The sequence below is a fragment of the Rhea pennata genome, chromosome 1, assembly GCF_028389875.1.
Source record: "Rhea pennata isolate bPtePen1 chromosome 1, bPtePen1.pri, whole genome shotgun sequence".
NCBI classification, from domain to species: domain Eukaryota; kingdom Metazoa; phylum Chordata; class Aves; order Rheiformes; family Rheidae; genus Rhea; species Rhea pennata.
This window is the reverse complement of record NC_084663.1, coordinates 123,469,803-123,484,263: the sequence shown is the minus strand read 5'-3', so window position 1 is coordinate 123,484,263 and position 14,461 is coordinate 123,469,803.

Sequence of the window (14,461 nt, the reverse complement as noted above, 5' to 3'; positions counted from 1 at the left end):
TAAATAAAATCACACACATACATCTGTCCCAGATCAGAGGGCACAAGTGTGTATTTAGGCAATAATGCCTTTCACATCTTCTGTCAGTCAGCTGTGCATTCTCTTTTTTGCAAGAATACTTAAATATCTAACTGCATACCTAAATGGGCCATTTTTGAGATTCCCTTGAAAATGAGGTTGTGTCATTACCAGGACCTGTTTCTCCCCTTGTCCTTCAGCAAGAGCTGGGAGCCAGTCCTGTATGACTCCCATGCCATATGCTGGCTACAGGGTGCCAATGACAATCGGGCTATCAGTACTTAAAACAGATAAACTGTAGCCTCACTAGGAAAAAAATAGCCCAAGGAAAGATCCTGGATGAACAGTGGCTTGATGTGGCTCTGGAAAAACAGAGAATGGTAATTAGGATGGGGAAAATTAGAATGAGCAATCTGGGTACATCTGAGTTTACCCTCCTAATGAAAATCACTGCTTGCCATTAATCAAACTCAGGCTCCCCACAACTCATCACAGAGCCTTGATAAACAGGTTGCAAAACAGTTAAGAAACCCAGGCTCTGAATTATTTATAATCCTATGTCTCTCGTTCTTACCCACCCATATTTTGCCACTACAATACCTACAACTCTTCTGTGCACCTCCTGTAATATTTCACCTTGCCTTTGTAGCACCTTGTGTTCCTTCCAGAAATTTTTCAGCTTCTTTTTAAAGCTCCTAGAAGCCTTCTGGCTGAGCAATCTGGCTGTGCACTCTTTGGCTAGCAAATACACTCTCATCAGCCAGCGTACTGAGGCTCCTCACTTGCTGAGACTGCTGGACTGAGTATGCTGGAGCTTCCTTCTGTGCAACAGCAATAGGATGTGTCACTCTTTCCTAATGACCACTTAAGGATCCTTACATGACCAAATGCTTGTCTAGAACTCTTTTTTTCCTGACACCTCTACCTCTCTGTTAAAATTTGGTTGAAATTGTCCAGCTGGTTGAAAAGCCAACGGGAGAGACTAACATGAGAGGAGACGGATGGAAAGACAACCTAATCCTAGGATAAAATCACAAATAAGAGAGAAAGGTGCCTTTTTCTTAACTTCAGATTGCTAAAAGATGGTTTTGCTTTCTCCCAGAAGAAACTGTAGATACCAAAATCTCTGTCTCCAACACCTCTGAATTGCTGCACCACTCTGGATCCCCTGGGCTCAAGGTAAAGCAAGCATGAACAGCACCATGGGACTGCTGCAAACATCCTCCTGCCCCTTCAAGTGCCTCTTAGATCATTTCAATGGTCAGTCTGAGGTTTTGGTGCTAAAGCTTTGCTCCTTAATCGTTACTCATGACCCAGATTTTAAGGCACCACAATGACAAAATGCTGTCCAACATTTCCATTGCTCTCTGATCATCAGTGCCACCTCTTTTATCTGATGGAAAAAGAAGAAAACTACTTTCTTTCTGTGAATCTCAGCAGGATGGATTGACAGTTCTACAGATGCCTAGGGGACGTATCTGCTCTACCTGAAGCTAGATACCTCAGTCTCAGCTGGTCAGCTTAGACTCCCTTTATGGTCAATGGAGACTACAGATCAGTACTGCCCGAAGGGCTCTTCACTTGCTGACAATGATGAGGTGGGATTGCCTTTTGGCAGTATCTATTTCTCTCTACTGGTAACAAAGGGAGCCATATTAACTCCTATGTCTTGCAAGAAGGAGATGTAATCATCCATGCCCGGTACACTTCCCCTGTGGAGTTTGGGACCATTGGATATATGCTATATATGGTGTTTCCAGCAATTTCTCCTGTGCTTCTCCAGCATGCACATAAACAATGCACATAAACACCTCTTCACATGGGCAAAAGTGCACGTCAGACACCGGTTACTCTCTCTGCCTGCCCCTTTCAAAACATAAACAATAATATTACCATTGTGTTCCCTGTCTTCCATGTTCCTCAAGAACATTTGACAGAAAGTCCTGAACAGCTTCCAGTGGTATAAATGGAAGTTTGGTCTGAGTACAAACTGCAGGGTAACATTTCTCAATATCATTTAAAATAGCTTCCCTCACACAGGTCAGATCCTGAGGGCTTCTTCGTAGCTTGCATATTACTGAAGGTCAAACAGAAGTCTTACATCCATGATGGTTTGCATAAGAGAGGAAACCAACCAAGACGGCAGGAGTATCTCCACTTACTTGAAAAGAGCATGCTTGCCTGCCTTAGGATGATTCAAACAATGTTTCTATAATGACAAAAATATGACTATAAATTCACTTACAACAGCAAAAAAGATCTAGCAAAATACAGCCAGGTTCTTATAATGGCAACCCTATTTTGTTACAGTTTCCTTCCAACACACACATAATGTGATTTTAATGCAGTAAAAAATCAATAAGCAAAGTGGAGGAGACATTTTTCCATGTTATTTGCTATGAACAATTAAATCAATTAATTTGCTCACCACTTGGTTTTGTGTGGACACTCCTTGTACAAAACCTCACATTCAAAATGGAAATATTGAATGAAAATCAGCCTCAGCAGAACGATTTGAGTTAAAATTGTAGGGCAGCTTGCTCTATGTGAAGTCACTGAAATGAAATGCTATTTAGAGCAGGAAATTGGTGATTCATAATTGACATTAACTCCAGTTACCCTCCAATGTGCACGCTGTACTTCATGTGAAATTATTATATGCAAAGAAAGGCCCTTCCCCTGAGCAAGTTCAAGTTAATGTTTAGGAAACCATTTAAGTTATTATTGGGACAAAAGTCATTAAAGTGGAATGGTCAGATGCTCAAACTGTGCCCTCTGTTGCAAAACGTCTGCAGCTTAACACCTCTTTTCAAATAACTCTTCAGACATATGGTCATTTTGGCCTATTCACTGAAATCCTGGCTGCACAAATGTCCCCATGAAACTCCCACTGATTTAAACAGGGCCAGGAGTCAGTCCTTTTTTTGGCTCTCCCTGTGGGCAGCTTCCTAATTGCACCAAAGCTTGTGCTAGTCGTTAGTCTTACACACACAGAAGTCCCTTTGAACTCAAATGAACTCCTTGAGCCACAACAGTTGTTGGGAACAGAGCCCCAAGGACATCTCATGTACACAGCTGCATGCAGACTCCAGGTTCAACACAGTGCTTGCCTGCACTGGCAGATGCCAAAATTTCAGAAGGCAGATTGCTGGAATTCAGACCATAGAAGGAGACAGCCTGATGGCCAGATCCTCCCTAACTTTAGACAGCAATGCTCCACCAAGTTCGGTGCTATCTGTGACCCTGCACTAGGTGCAAATGTGGTCCACTGCCTCCTGGTACTTGATAGCTGGATACTCTAACTTCTGGCTTCTGCAGTAAAGGTGAAGCTCACCGCACTTCTTTAGCGTATTGAAGTTTACTCAGTCAGAATGAACATGTGAACCTAATTACTCTGCCATACTATAAGGCTAGAATGAGGAATTAAAAAGATCTTGTTATGGATTTTGATATGAGTGAAGTTTTGGCATCTTACAAAGTTTTTATGATTTTTTTTTTAAATAAAAGCAAGAACATCTTTCTTTCTGATATAGAATATGCCTCAAACTGCAGATGTAAATCAGAGACAGACTTCAGGCACAGAAAGAATAAAGGCTCCTGTAGTAATAAATTTAAACACCTTTGAACTTCAGAAAAGCAATTTAAAACAATGGCACATTATTACCTTTAAAAAGGTACAAGTTGAATTCTCCTCTAAAAAGAAAGGTGCTGTGCAGGCCCTATGCTGTAAGGGACTCTGCATACTATAAGAATTGCCAGCTGTCCTCAGAGGCTGGTCAAGACCCCTTGGGCCCTGCTTCCAGGGTGTGAGCTAACTGGATGTGGATGCTTAGGGTGCTGAAGGGTGACAGATCACAGAAACCAAGGGGTCCACTGTACAGCTTGGACTGCGAATGAATGAGCATGGAAGGACTTGCTGGGTAGGAGAGACAGCAACATGCAGCCTTGGGAGCAAAATGAACTAAGAAAATGTTCTATGTGTGAGAGTGGATGAGTCAAAGGGCCTGACAGAGTTTAAACACTGGAGCTGTAGAGGGCATTTGTAAAGGGTACAAATTGCTCTCTGCTGAAGGCGAGAGCAATACAGATGAGAGATGCTGCCAGCAAAAGGAAGGACAGGCAGGAGAAAGAAGTATTCCTGACAATAGCTGGTCCTGGAGCTCTTTGTGTTTCCTAATCATTTTCAATTCTGCCAGGCAAAGAAGCTATTACAGAAAATGAGAGTACTGTATTCACCTAAAAGCTAAAAAGATAAATGACAGATTTTCAGACAAAGGGAACAAAAAAGCAAGTTTGCAGCTGCCCTCATGTGGCAGAGCTAAAGTTATGACTTCATGAGCCAGTCACCTCACTAAGAAGAACCTCATGTGCTACCTGGGGCAAAACCTGAGAGGCTACTGCAGGAAGAAGAATTAACTCTAGAAAAAGCAACTAGAATTTGCTAAGTGAAGAATGTCAACCAGAACAGACTGAAGCTGACAGGAGGATGGGCAGAGACCCCAACACACCTCAGAAAAGAGCCATAAAGTGGAAGGACAAGCCAAGCTCGGTGCTGGAATGCACTGAAAGAGAACATCTGTTGTACATGCTGTGGCAGGGCATAGCTATGATCAGAATTTAGGAAAAGATGCAAGAATCACAATATGACATTGTGAAAGAATAAACATCAACCTATGGTGCACAGCATGGGTGAGGAGGATGGTGACAGCACATCAGAGGAAAGGGAAATATTCACAGGCACAGTGAGAAATGTTGTGGCATAAGATAAATGGACATTCATACCATGGACAAATGGCAATAATCATTTTTCAGCTGGACTGAACTACACAAGCTGATATGGTGTCTGACAGGGTTACAAGCCCTGAAAGAAAAGCTACAGGCAGTATAAGACAAAAAAAAAAAAAAAAAAAAAAAAAAAAAAAAAAAGGTGGCTCCAAAGGGCTATTTCCCATTGAAGGAGATGAAGGCATGTGCAAATTGAAGAGAGAGTTCATAATAGTGTCAGAGATTTTTAAAATGTCATATCTTTGATTTCATCCAAAGGGTGAATGCATTGGAACAAAAAAAAAATACAGGAAATGTCTGAGGAATTGCAGGATGTTCTCCACAAAGTACAGAGTAGAGCAGAAAGTATATCACTGTCCCAATCCTTCCTGGAGGGGAACTCCCTCTCACCCCAAGCTAGGTGTAAAAGCTGGAGGCTCATTGCTCTGAGAATCAGAAATCCAGTGAAAAACTAAGCAAGTAGAGGAACTCCACACTGATTCACAGGAAGAAATGCCACTTACTTGCAAATAAGGAAAACTGAATCAGTATGTGGACAGAACACATTTTCCTCTCCTCCCAGAGGAGGAGATGGCTGATACCAGACACTACACCTGATATGCCAGGCAGAGCTCTTTGGCAGGAGCTCTTCCTGGAACAGAGCACTCATTCAGCATCCTCATTTCAGAGATGGCATTGCCTCACTTTGCCATCCAGGCAGTGATCAAAACTGGAGGTATTTCTCAGGAAAATAAACCTCTCAAGAAAGCTATCATTTGACTTACTGAGCTTCCCGGTCTTCATATACAGTTTCGTTGTCTAAAGGGAAGAAATCCTCCAGATCAGAGCTCAAGAAATGGCTCAAGCTCCCAGGGCTCCTGCCAAGCTAACATCAACTGCAAATTCCATACGGTGAGGTGTGCAGGCAGATCCCCATAAGACTGAAATCATTATTGATACATGTAACCTAACAGATAAGAAGTGGATGAAAAGTTTCCTTGAACTGGGGAGCTATATACAGAATCTACCTGCATAATCAGCAAGCTGACAAGGCTTTTGGACAGCTGTATCCAGCACTCATGATGTGCAAATTTTAATAAAGAATTTGTGAAAGAAAAGCAACTTTTCAAGGAATCCTCAAAGAATCCTTGACCCTGCCCTGCTAAGTTGCTGAAACTAAATTTCAGTATCACTGAATAGGAAAAAAGCCTTGTAGTTTTAAAAGCCTCTTATCTTTACTTGCAGGTGCGCAGAACAAGAGAATACCAACAGCCTTGGGTCTACAGAAAAGGGTCTACAGAAGCATGTCCTGTCACTCTCAAGGCAGATGAGTGAGAGGAAGGCTCCAGCAGTAATGACTCTGTTCGGTACCTGCAGTCATACCAGGCACAATCATGGCAGTTCCTACTCACTCTCTGGAGCATTTAGTAAACATGTAACAAGGCAAAGGCTCAAGTTAGGCAGTGTGCATGTCACAGAGAGCAAAGAATAAAACAAATCTGGATGTTCTCGCCTAGAGCCATGAACTCTGACTGCCGAAGCTGTCACTCCACACAAAGCAGTTCAAGCTGGTGGCCCAGGATCACAGACCTGTTTTTCCCACTCCCTGACAATCATTAAAGGGAAGACTTGCAGTCCTAAAGGGAGGTCTTAGAAGGTTAGAGATCTCAGGAAGGTCAGTAAGAGTATGGATATGTTGCTAACTAGGAGGCATTCAGGCAGCAAGCTAAAGCATGGTTCCCTGATGGTCTGTGCTGTGTAACTGACAGTCCACTCCTTGACTCTGTTTTAGGACATCTCAGCCAGCTCTCTCTAGACAAACCTGACAGAGATGGGGCTAGGACTTACCAGTGTTGCTGTGAGCTTGTGGTCTTGGAGGTAGGATGCAGCAGCATCAATGCAAGTATGGACAGAGGAACTGAAAAACCCTGGAGATGGGGCAGAAAGATTTGATATTTGCTGGGCATTGCATCTGACTTAAGAACATCTGACAACAGGCACAGCCTCATGAGCATGAGGTAGATGTTTAGACATGTAACTGTCCATCCTTGGAAATCCCTACCCAGGCTGCTGCAGTGAGCCCAGCCTATTGAGCTCCAGAGCGTCGGACATCCACAGCATTCACTGCTTCCTAACAGAACTGATGCAGACCTCTCAGTCAACAATTATCTTCATGTGACAGTGAAAGGCTCTTCAGAGACGCAGTAAGCACCGCTAATTACTAGATTGCTTGTATGCCTTCAACTTCTGTGTTGCTTATGATTACTGTGTTTAACCAAATAAGAAAGACACAGGAAAATTGACTATTAGAATGTTTTTTAAAGACCTAGCTGAAATTAATGCCAGAGTTGCAGAGCTTCTTGGTGATGTTGGTCAGTTATAACTCATCCCTGTCATGAATGAATGCGTGAGGGAGTGAATGAATGACAGATCATTCTTTGTCATGTTGCTTGGACACAAGCAATTTTGGAGCTGCATGTCACAAACACACAACTGTGACTGCTGACAGCTCTGCACTATGGACTAGAGTCATCAGAACTGGTCCAAAGCTAACAAAATGTCCTGTTATTCACCCCCTCCTCCACTGTGCCTTCAAAGTTCCCTTGGCTGAATAAGAAGCTGCCTTTGTGCAGCTAAAACCAATGTAAAATCATGTTTGTGTTAGAGGCTTCTTCCAGACTGTAACATGTTCGCAATGGCTGTAAGAGATGCTTTCGAATTTGACTGTCTCATCCTGCTCTGCTCACCCCTAAAATTTCACGGGACCACTCAAGAAAATAAGGTGGCAAGGCTGTAGTCCTAGGTTGCCAAAAAATGAGGGTCAGATTCACAGTTAACCCTGCTTGTGCTAATTCCATCAGTGAGATTTACTTAAATTTATACCAGCTGTACATTTGCCCTTTTGGTTACATGGTTACCACCCTTAGGTGGTATTTTCAATAAATATTGATGTAATAAATCTAATGAATGTGATAGAGCCGTTGTAGTATTTCAATGCTCAAAATGTAGCACTGTAGGATACTGATTTCTTATGGTAAATCTGGGAAAGAATCATAACAGTGTTCTAGGTTTTCTAAAAACCTTTGGAGTTTACAGACTTGATGCTTGCAATTAATTTTGCTGTTGCTTAGCACAGAGAAAACATGGCCAGTTTCTAAGAATTATTACCATTTTGGTTCTTTTGTTGTTTTTCTGATTTAAAACAGAAAGCCTTCAAAAACAAACTCAAAAGGGAAATACAGTTAAAACCACTAAAACTAATTGTTACAGAATAATGAGAATAATAGAGTTGCAGTAACCACAGAGCAGACTGACATGTACCATGAAAACACTTTGAAACTGTGCATGTGATTACTGCACTTCCATCTCTGTTGTCATCCTTATACTCACTGTGGGTGACTGAGCTGCTCTTCCCCGGATTTGCCATCTGCAAATAGTTATGCAGACCCATCTTTGTGGTATATCCAAGGCACAAGTAAATGCTGCAGGGCCCATATTGGAAGTAGGCAAAGTGCTTTCAACCATTAGGAAGAATAGGAACTGTAGCACAGATAAGGGTCTGGCACCATGTCTTCAGAAGCTACTTACAGAGAGATAAAATGGTAGGAGAAACACCTGTCCTCCTTTCCATTTCCAAATCATTCCCTTGCTGATACCACCCTCTAGATCTTCCACAGGTGTGAAAAAGCAATTCAGAGAGCAATTCAGAAAAAGAATTCACTCGGAAAGTGCCATGGTGTCACTGCCCAAGGGCACGAGGGCTTTGCCATCATGGCACAGCAACTGGGACGCTAGGCCTGCCGGGGGGAGCTCTGACCGCTGAACAGGGCTGGGCTGGGAGGCTGCTCCAGAAAGGGTCCCCACAAGCTTGTCTGCCACCAACCACTATTGCAAACAGGTTTTGGCTGATGTGGTATGGCTATTTTTAAGGTTTTATGATTCAATATAATATGGCATAATACAGTGTGACAGTGTGTGGCACAATAATTGACTGAATTAAGTGAAGCAAATTACAAGGTCCAAAAAAATGGTTGTGCTTCTTCAAAATAAAACTTCAAAATTATTAAAATGAAGCCTTCTGACAAAGAAAGGCAATAGCATAATTTGTTTTGTTTGGGGGTGTTTGAGGATTTGGGGTTCTTTCTTTTTCCTGAGATTGCTACATTTTCACAGAACATTTTATTTGCACTTACTGTACTTTTCTGGAGAAGGTGGTGCTGCTGGAAAATAAAAATGATGTCTTCTGGAATTTTATAATAGCAGAATTAAAAGTGAGATTCTCAGCTGTAGGTGCAAATCAGATCCATTTATTTCAGCACGCTACAGGGCTTAAGAGCCCAGCTCTAACTTTCCAGTTTATGAGGGACTGAAGCATGTCTTTGTTCAGCACAGCAGTCTCAAACTCCTCATCACACTCAAGTAGTGACATCTTTATATAAACAGTTTCCTTAATTACCATTGCAAGTTCTGCTTCTCTTGGTGAAGGCAGCCACCTTCCCCAACTGCTGAAATCATTTACCATTATGACATTCTGGTGCACAAGACTAAAAGAAAATTTGTTAGGCATCTTCCTGTGCAGGGAGGCCTGCTTTGATCCCAAAGTATTCCAGCTACAGAATAGTAGGAAAAAATACCATTTGCTTTTAAGTTCATAAGACTATATAAAGTTTAATCTATGTAGATTACCCTATTATGAAACATAGGAGCATCACAGGAGAGACTAAGAAACAAAAACCTATTTGGAAGAGTTTTTCAGCAGGCATAATGTATCTTATTTATGATAGGGAGTTAATAAGGTAGTGTTTTTTCTTCCAGATCAAAAACTCCTCTGAGGACTCACCAGTGTAGTGACTTAATTTCGATGGCCTTAAATGGAAGAATTGCCTATAGTTAGAATCATAGAATCATAGAATCAGTAAGGTTGGAAGGGACCTCTGGAGATCATCTAGTCCAACTCCTCTGCTCAGCAGGGTCACCTAGAGCATGTTAGACAGGGCTGCATCCAGGCAGGCCTTGAACCTCTCCAGAGAAGGTGACTCCACAACCTCTCTGGGCAACCTGGTCCAGTGCTCTGTCATTCTCACAGTGAAGAAATTCCCCCTCACATTCAGGCAGAACATCCTGTGGTTCAATTTTTGACCATTGCCTCTTGTCCTGTCACATGGGACAACTGAAAAGAATTTGTATCTGTCCCCTTGACACGCCCCTTTCAGGTACTTATACACATTGATAAGATCCCCCCTCAGTCTTCTCTTCTCCAGGCTGAAGAAGCCCTGCTCTTACAGCCGTTCCTCATAGGACAGGTGCTCCAGCCCTCTGATCATCTTTGTAGCCCTACGCTGGACTCTCTCCAGTAGCTCCATTTCTCTCTTGTCCTGGGGAGCCCAGAACTGTACTTGAGACGAAGCCTCACCAGGGCTGAGTGCCTGAGGGGCAGGATGACCTCTCTTGACCTGCTGGCAACAGTCTTCCTAATGCACCCCAGGAGACCATTGGCCTTCTTGGCCACAAGGGCACATTGCTGGCTCATGGTCAGTTTGTCATCCACCAGCACTCCCAGGTCCTTTTCTGCAGAGCTGCTCTCCAGCAGGTTAGCCCCCAGCTTGTACTGGTGCACAGGGTTATTTTTCCCTAGGTGCAGGACCCTGCACTTGCCCTTGTTGAACCTCAGGAGGTTCCTCTCCGCCCAGCTCTCCAGCCTGGCCAGGTCTCTCTGAATGGCAGCACAGCCCTCGGGTGTATCAGCCACTCCTCCCAGCTTGGTATCATCAGCAAACTTGCTGAGGATGCACTTCGTCCCCTCATTCAGGTCATTGATGAATAAGTTGAACAGGATGGGACCCAGTACTGAGCCCTGGGGGGACTCCACTAGCCACAGGCCTCCAACTGGACTCCACACCACTGATGACAACCCTCTGAGCTCTGCCATTCAGCCAGTTCTCAGTCCACCTCACTGTCCACTCACCTAACCCACACTTCCAGAGCTTCTCTAGGAGAATGTTATGGGAGACAGTGTCAAAAGCCTTGCTGAAGTCAAGGTACACAATGTCCACTGCTCTCCCCTCATCTACCCAGCCAGTCATGCCATCACAGAAGCCTATCAGATTGGTTAAGCACGATTTCCCCTTGGTGAATCCATGCTAGCTACTCAAATAAAAAATACAAAGATAGAAAAGCTGCAAATTCTGATAAACCTACCAGATAATGCTGATGTGTGCATAGAAACAGAAATCTAACAATAAGAATTAAACTCACCAGTCAACAACTAATCCTTTTGCTTATGTTCCACTAGTAAAGCACTATGGGCATCAACACCTCCCCAGACACATAGAAACAGCAGGAGCTTCATCTGAATGGACAAGCTGTAGCGCTCACTAACACACACAAACTTGTCAAAGTTTCTCCAGCACTGCAGAGCTGCTGTCTAACTGGTGGTTGGTCTTAATAGAAAACAAAAATTCTGCTTTTCCTCAGCAGTGTCTAGATGGACAGGGGCCATCATAGAAATGATGAGGAGGAAAAAGTGGTTGATGCTAGTATAAGTGAAATGGACTCAGTTTTTCAGGGCTGCAATGGTGGGGACAGGGCAGTCCCAGGGCCCCTGCCACCCTCTCTCCAAGTGCCTGGAGACCACTGATCCAGCAGTCATCTGATCCTGATGTAATCCCTCATGCTACTCACAGTATCGGGATCCTACATTTGCACTCTTCTGTACAGATAGTACTTCCACAAGGCAGTGTTTTGCAGGCACATATTCATTGCAATGGTTTGGGGTATTCCCTTGCCATCCTTGCTGCATTCCTCAAGTAGTTTCGTTTTATAGACAGGCTCAGAGGATGAAAGTCCCTGGTAAATAACAAGTCCTTACTTGGCATCCCACCTGCTGTACCACTGTAAGGGTAAGACATAGCAAGAGCTAGGTGTCTGTGGGATGCCCTCAATGTCCAGACACCTTGCTGGGCACCAGACACCAGGAGACAACTGCCTTGAGAGCGGACTACAGGTTCTCACACTTTTGAGACACTAGGCCATTTACGCAGGTCTCCAAAGGGGAACGTAGGTTTCTAAATTTGGGGGCTGCACATTTTTTTCTTTTTTTTTTTTTTCTTAATCTTGGTCCTTGCATACTATCACATCCTTCCTTTTCTCCAAACAAGTTATAGCTTTTAGATCAATCACAGAGATGGGGTAAATTTTATTTTCCTACTTTGAGGTGTAGCAGGCTGTACACAGACCAATAGAAATGTACAGCTCTCTTTTAGATTAGAGCACAGTGCCAGTAACTATTAACAAGGGTCGCTTAACTCTGCAAAGTTTTTCAGACTAAGGATATGTTTTGGCCCTTCTTTTGATGGGCAAAAACAACCTATCCATTGCTTTTTTTCTTATTTTTTAAATATGTTTAACTGTCATCTTCTCTTTGCCCTCCTAAATTAAATTATCCAAATACTGCTCTGCAAATTTGCTCTCAAGATACAAATTCTAAGCCAGTATATTTCTTCTGCCTTTATTTCTTAACTTTCTATTCAGGTTTGAAATTTGTTGTTAAAACTTCCTGGAACAAGAACAAAAATGGTTCAACTTGTTGCTGGTTTGGAGAACTGTTTGGTGGGAAAATGGGGAAGAGAATAAGAGCAAATGTGGAAAAAACAAAACTTGTGTTTGCTGAATCTCTAACTCTCAGGTGTCCAACCTACAGCTGCTTTGCCGGCTTAACTTGACATTTCCACATTCTCTTTTGACATCTGAAGATTAAGTAAGTCATGTTTACGTGCGATAGTACCAGCAGACGCTAGACTCTGGTCTCTCCCCACCTCTTCAGAACTTGTCGCCAAAATGATGCCATGGCAACAGCCTCATAGAGATGGCAGGGAATATATACCCATACAGGAGACCACAGTTACTAGCTGATCTTCTAATTTAAGGGAATATCAAAATAATCTCAAATTCTGCTTCCATTTTATATTGAATCATTGCTATAGGTTTGCATGTATTTGCAAACCTACCTGGTAGATACCTCTAGATCTGTATTTTAACTCCTTTTTAAAATTCAGTAAGGATATAATCAAGAATAGCATTTAATGGCTGATGTTTGTTTTATAAAGTAAACATGAAGCACTTGACTGTATCAAGACCTTAGTACTTTATTGAGGTTTGATTTGGGGGAAAAAAAAAAGTCTACTTAAAGGTACTTCACATTCTAAAGGTTTCCTGAAATGTATGACTTGCAAAAGTAGCAGATTGATATTTACTCTATTTATCATTTATCTTTTGATCCTGCTTCCTGTGGCTGCAAATCCTTTTCAGCAAATTGACTTTACAGTACATCTGAGAAAAACATAAATGTTTTCTTTTCACTAAGAATTCCTAGCCTACACGGCAAATGAAAACAGACATAGGCCACACTTAGAAGAATGGAAGAAGAAGAAAGGGAGAGAAGGAAGAAGGAATGGAAGTAGGGGAAGAAGAGGGGAGGGGAGAGGAAGAGGAAGGAAGAAAGGAAGGAAGGAAGGAAGGAAGGAGGAGGAGGGCAGGAGGAATGGAAAGAAAGAAAAGAAAGAAAGAAAATGAAGAAAGCATGCTAGCTTTTTTATAACCTTGATTTAACATCCATTCTGAGCCAAACCTGTTTTTCAGAATATGTTTCCTTGGGGTCTTATAATGAGACTACTGCAGAGAAAACAGCATGATCTGACACAGCATAAACTATTCAGCAGCCTACTGAAAATACAAATAGCTCACAATGATGGGAGTATCAAACTGTAACTGCCTGGAACGTGAGATTATAAAATGTGAGATTATAAAATCTCATGATCCAGGTTGAAATTCAATATATTTGTTGAAGTTGTCAGCAAAGGTACACAGGCTACTAGAAAATTCCCAGAGCATTCCACACAGTTGCTAACAGTGGCTTTTGGACAAGGCAAGAAGCTGCGAGCTTAAAATTAAAGTAAACAACAACAAAAAAGGCTTGTGATATCAGTCCAAAGTATTCCAAAAAAATTGGAAAATATAATGGGAAGAAGTAATGAAGAGCCAGCCCTAAAGGGATGAACAAAGGCAGCAGTAGCCCTTTTACAATGATGTCTCAAAGGCAAAAGGTCTCATAAATTACTTCATTTTACAGCAATGCCCTTGCAAAACCTGTAGTACCTAGGGATTACAGCATTTAAAGTGATTTGCTATCATAAACATTCAGATTAGGTAAACTTACACACATCAAGCTAAACATCAAAAGAGAACTAGCCAGCCTAGCAGGCTAGCCACTAGCGTTAGCAAAAATAAATAATAGGGGGCCCTTGCTCACTAAAGCATCCCTATTCAGGAAAGCAGTTAAACAAATGTTTAGACTGAGCATGTGACTTAAGTATTTACTTAGGCGATTTAGTACATTGAGGCCAGATTACTAAAACTCAGCTGCTATTCATCCCACCACACAAAAGCTTCCTCCATACCACAGATATGAAAGCAAATAAGATAAAAGGAAAGATGAAATAAGAAAAGAGGTGCTACTTACCTGGACTATGTATTTTGTCTTTTTTATGGAGCCATTTGTAACCATTCCTAAGCATGGTTTGTATTAAAGTGTGATCACAAATGGCACCTACCATGCAGCTGTTTACATCTGGCTCCCAGGTGTTTGGTTGGTGTTTGCCAGGAGCAGATGAATGCCTCAGAG